We start from the raw sequence: 5,428 nt of genomic DNA on the forward strand, positions 1-5,428 counted from the left end.
AAATATTATACCTAAAGGTCCGCATGTTTGCATTTAGTGCTAACCCTGTCTCCTGGAATTTACTTTCCTATACTACTAAATCACATTCTGGTGGAAACGTAATCGCTGGCTTGATTACGTTTAGAGGCACATTCTTTATTTTTTAATGAATGAAGCACTGCATTTATTAACATTAGTGGAGTCACCAGGAGGGGGTTGGGGTGGATGACGGGCAAACAAAAGGCACAACTGTCACACCAGACACCGGGATTCGCATCCAGAATCCCACCTGTGGTTGGGTTTAGGCAACAAAAGCCCCTTGGTTAAGGTTGTGTTTTTTTTTGTTGTAAATAAACATTTTTCGTCTTAAGCCAATGTGAACTTTATTCTTATTAAAGAAAAACTTATTAAACCAGACCTCAATCTTTCCCCAACCTAACCAAATGCTGTAAGTGCCTAAACATAACCATCAAAAAAGTTTAATAATGCTTCAGTCACTACAAGTGGCTTTTGTACATCTGGATCAGATATTTTGGCAGAAAACAAATACTTACAAATGGGGTACACAAAAAGTATACAAATACTTTACTAATAAAGTAGTAAAACATATTCTCGGAAAACATAATCCAATCACAATTATGTTTCCTACAAGAGCTATTTGCTGTTGCAAATTAGTTGCATATAAGGATTTCTAGGATACAGGGCTGCTGACTACAGCCTCACAGACCTACCTGCATGGCTATTGACTTTATGGACAAATATTTACAAGGTTCACATTCGAATACAGTACATTGACTTCCCAGATCATGTCAGGTAAGTCAGTTGTACACCAAGCCTTGCACTGTATTACACCCAGCTACAGAAAATAGATGTAGATATTTGTAATAAGATGCCCAGAGGTGATGTGGTGGAATTTATTCATTTACAAGAGCCTGTCAGGAAATTCAGCCTTCCGTCACCTAAGATAGAGGCTGTGAAAAGAGTCAACAGTTCATTTAAACCCAGCAAATTGCCCAGACGCCTACCCACTCATTCCCACAAAAAAAAAAAGGGAAAAAATTTTTTTGAATAATTTAGCAGCGGTGTTCCACTCGCTGCTCAGAAGTCATTGCCTCTCTAAATGATGACAGGAGACAGATCTGGCAACCCTGTCCGGTGGCTCCAAGCACGTCCTGTTCCCTGGGACTGAGTGACAAACCTGGGCTGGACTGGGAACCTTCCCTTCTTCTGTACTGTAGATATCTCACAGTTCTTACTTTCACAGTTTACAAATACTTTTTTCTGTGGACCATGAATCTAGCACAAGTAAAATCAGTTCCGAGGATTGGAGTTCGACATGGAGCAGGATGCAGAAAAAAAAAACATGGGAAAAAGAAATGGACACAGCAACCCGTGACGAAGGACAGCCGGGGTGGAAGAGAGAGCGAGGGATCATCCAGTAGGGATGACAAGGGCAACAGAGAGAGGAGAGAAAAAGAGGGGGAGATAGTGAAGCGAGACATCGATGACCTTCTTTTAGCTCTTAAACCATGCTGTTCATGCCATCGCATCACTCAGAGACAAGAACACCTCCTATACCCTGCTGCTGCGACATGAACATGACAGGATCTGTCCGATATACTGGACAATGCTCTCTAATACACTTACACAAATACACATCCACACACAATTTTCCTTCTGAGGGTTTTACTGATTAAATTTACAGTAGAACATCAAATTTTCATGTATACCTAATTTGCCTTGCCTCATTAGAACAGGTTCATGTATGTTGCAACATATGACATAGAGACTCCCAAAACCATGTTCCACATATCGGCTTATTTGGCTTTAATTGGCCTCTACATTTTCAGCAGCTAAAATACAAACACACCGGCAGGCTGTTTATCAGCTGGATAAGTATAAGTTATACTTTTTCAGGTTTGGAATCTACAGTGTCAGGAACACAAAACACAAATAGGAAGAAGCATGAATGTAAGAATAAAAAAATCAATCAATTGATTGCTTGTCCATATATTACTCAAGTCATTATTTGTTATTTTTTTAAAATGGATACACTTCCTCCATGGTGTTATTCCAGCGAAACTAATTACCCAAGACATTTATGTTTGCCCATCTCATCAGTTAGCCCTCATCTTAAAAGCCGTTTCTCTTTTGTAGGTGTTTTGAAAATACAAACAATAAAGCATAAATTTAACCACCTATGTTGCTTGGCCAAGTATGTTTTTCTGTTGTAAGCACTCAAAAGGGTTTTAAATGTTTAGAAACTTTTTAATTAGATTTTTTATTTGTCTAATACTATACTATAATACAAGGACTATAGCTCTATCCTGCAATAAAAAGAACAATGCTGCTTCTTTATTCCCATTTCTTCTACATCGACCATCAACTTGTGAAGCCTTTGCCTGGTACCTGTTAGCATTAGCACGTCTTTTGGCAAAATATATCTGCAGCCATCAAGTGCATTTTTTGGAATCTTTTAGAAGGTCTTTGTTTTAAAACAATTCAGCTGGAAACATTAAAAAGTCTGCCAGGGATGGAGTTTTCAGCCCACTGATAAAGTCTGGCAGCAACAGTTGTTATTTCAGACAAAAAACCGATGGTCATTTGCTAGAAATCAGAAGCCTGCTTTTGTTTACGTATGTGCAAAATCGAAGATCCATTGTTTTAAAGACAATGACACTTTTCATTTGGTAAATGTGCCATGTTATCACTGCAAACTTCAGAAATTGACAAACATTGCAGCAGTAACGGAGCTGAGGTTAGACACAGTATGAAAAACATAACAAAAGACACAAAAGAATATCATAAATCAAGAGTAAGTGAAATACAATGCACTACTCTCCTTGATAGCAGGATGTTGCCTATTGTTAATTTAAATTGATACATATTTTCACAGATTTTGTGATTATTGTCATTAAACTGGGCATGACTTTATGTAAACACACTCAAGCAGTTTTCTGTGTATACCCACCCCCCTTTCGCTCCTACACACAATCTCACCCGTTCTCCCTCCTTTCAAGCTTTAACTCCAGCTCTCAATCTCATGCTCTATCCACAAACCACAAGTGCAGTGGCCTCATTTGTTTTTGTCTTGTGGATAACGACATTTCGTTTAGCCTGTGCCTGGGTGGGTTGGTAAACCAAAACTCTACGTCTTCACTCTCAGATGGAGAAAAAACTTGGGCCACCACTGTGCAGGAAATTATCATACCTGCAGCTTTAGTTATTCAGATTGTCTTGTTTGTTTGTTTTTTCCCACTATTCTCAGCTTAATTGTGCTTCTTCAGGTCAGAACTCTGTTGATGAATGGCTCCTGTGAGTTCATTATTGGTTATTGATCTTTTCTGCTGATGAGTGGATGACGCCAACCGTTCTTCTTTTATCAACTATCTAATGTTGCATTTTACTGTAGTGCTTTGCTGAGGCCTGACTAGTGGACCGATTGATGCTCTTATTGAAAATGCTGGGCAAATGATGCCAGTGTTTCATCACTGAAATACCCACATGTGGCTGAGCCCACAGGAAACGAAGGCCACCTAAAGACCAGGATGTAGTAGCACAGACAAAAAAGAGAAATAAGCTGTGAAATAAAAAGAAATCCTTCCAAGAAAAGAAAAACATGTCATGTCTAGACAGGAAACCAGCCTCTCTTCTTGTCTAACCTAAATCCAATGTAGAATTACCAAAAAAGGTGTGGTTCCCGTATTATCTCTCTCTCTCTTCCTCTTCAGCATCTGACTGTGTTTTCACAGTTTCAGTGTGTGTTGCAGAATTTTGCAGACTCTGTTATGCTTCACTTCTCTACTAATCACTTTCCTTTTTTTCCCCCAACACCTGATTAGCAACCTGCTTGGACACCTGCCCCCTATTAGTCATTAATCCTAGCATATATACATGTAATACCAAGGCAGCATAAGCTTTCTTCCATTTTATCTGCATTGCTATTTTTGATTCAGCTTTACAGACATTCCTGTCTGTTTCCTCTTACATGAGAACCTGTATCCAATTCTTACATTTTTTGGGAGCTTTCCATCTTTGTCTGTCACCATCCTCATTCTTCAACCCTCGGTAATCATAAATAAACACGATAACAGTAGATAAAGGGTAGATAATTATCTGGAAGGTTTATAGTAATTTCGATTCTTGGCTTTCAGTGATCAAATCAGTTCAGGATATACTAGCATGGCACAGGGGCTTGAGATGTGGGCAGGGAATTAGCTTTTATCAGAAGAAAAGAAATTTGATTTCCAGTTACTCCAAACTCTCTAATGTATATGTAGTGTATTTGTAGCTGTCTTGCTAACAATCAAGAATCACTTTGTTTTGGAGGTTGTGGTAACCCCGCTGCTTCACTATGAAGATGACATGGAACAGTTGATGTTCAGTAAAAATCTCCAGACTCTAGGCTGATTGCTTGTTAAACCACAACGTCTCGTTTCTTGTATCTACAAAAGTTAAATACAGACAATGTAACATGTGGTATTGGAGGCTTGTTTAAAGGTACATTTGATGGAACTGAGTATCAAAGCTGCAATCCTGTACTACAATGTCAGATAACATATTTGTCATCCATTGCGGGGCTCAATGAAAAACAGCAGACAATAAAAGTTTTTCTTCTTTACCGACTCATTAGCCAGTTTGAACTGGTTTTGGTGGATTAAAGAATTGTCGTGAAAGTCTGCCTGTAACCTGAGAAGTGGCTTGGAAGGGCACCAGTTTCTCTTGATACAGCCACATTAATGGGACATGATTCCGGACCGGATACAGAAGAACGTCTGCCTAGACCCTGGGGAGATCATGTTGGTCAGTCAAGGGAGTGAATGTGATAGGATAATGATGCTGGGACTTCTACTTTCATTGAGAAAGACTACAACATTACCCCTAAAAATAGTGAAGAGGTGCAGCAGTTGAAAGAAATAGCCCAGAGGAAGACAGTTAGCAGCTGAATGAGTCATTTCCTCCAGTGTATTCTGATCAGAAACCTGTACTGTAACTACAGACAGGCTGTTATTGCCACTTTCCTTATCTGGACCCCTGAGCAGGCATGCCAGAAAACCCAGCTGAGGTTACAGCATCTTTTTTTATGTACCATGGGGCTGAAGGCTGTTTGCTAAATCTATGGCATTGTCTGTCAAATGAAATGACTCTTTATTCTGCCCCATTCTACCATGTTTTTCTTAATCATCCACCCCCTGACCTCTTTGTCACGGTTGTACCATGCCTTTATATAAAGCCTACATTTTCATTGAAGACCTATATCTTTCTGCAGGCTGAAGCTCAGTTTATCTCAGGGGTGAACAGGGGGTTGAATGATGTGTTGAAAAAGCTTAGACAAGACGGCCATGGATTTTAAGGATATATCGAAGCTGCTTAGCTGGTGACTTATTATTTGCTGCATTCACAGCCAAGACAGTAAATCTTAGCCTACCAAACTTACTCCCTCTCTCTT

This window comes from Xiphias gladius, chromosome 21, assembly GCF_016859285.1.
Source record: "Xiphias gladius isolate SHS-SW01 ecotype Sanya breed wild chromosome 21, ASM1685928v1, whole genome shotgun sequence".
Classification (NCBI taxonomy): domain Eukaryota; kingdom Metazoa; phylum Chordata; class Actinopteri; order Istiophoriformes; family Xiphiidae; genus Xiphias; species Xiphias gladius.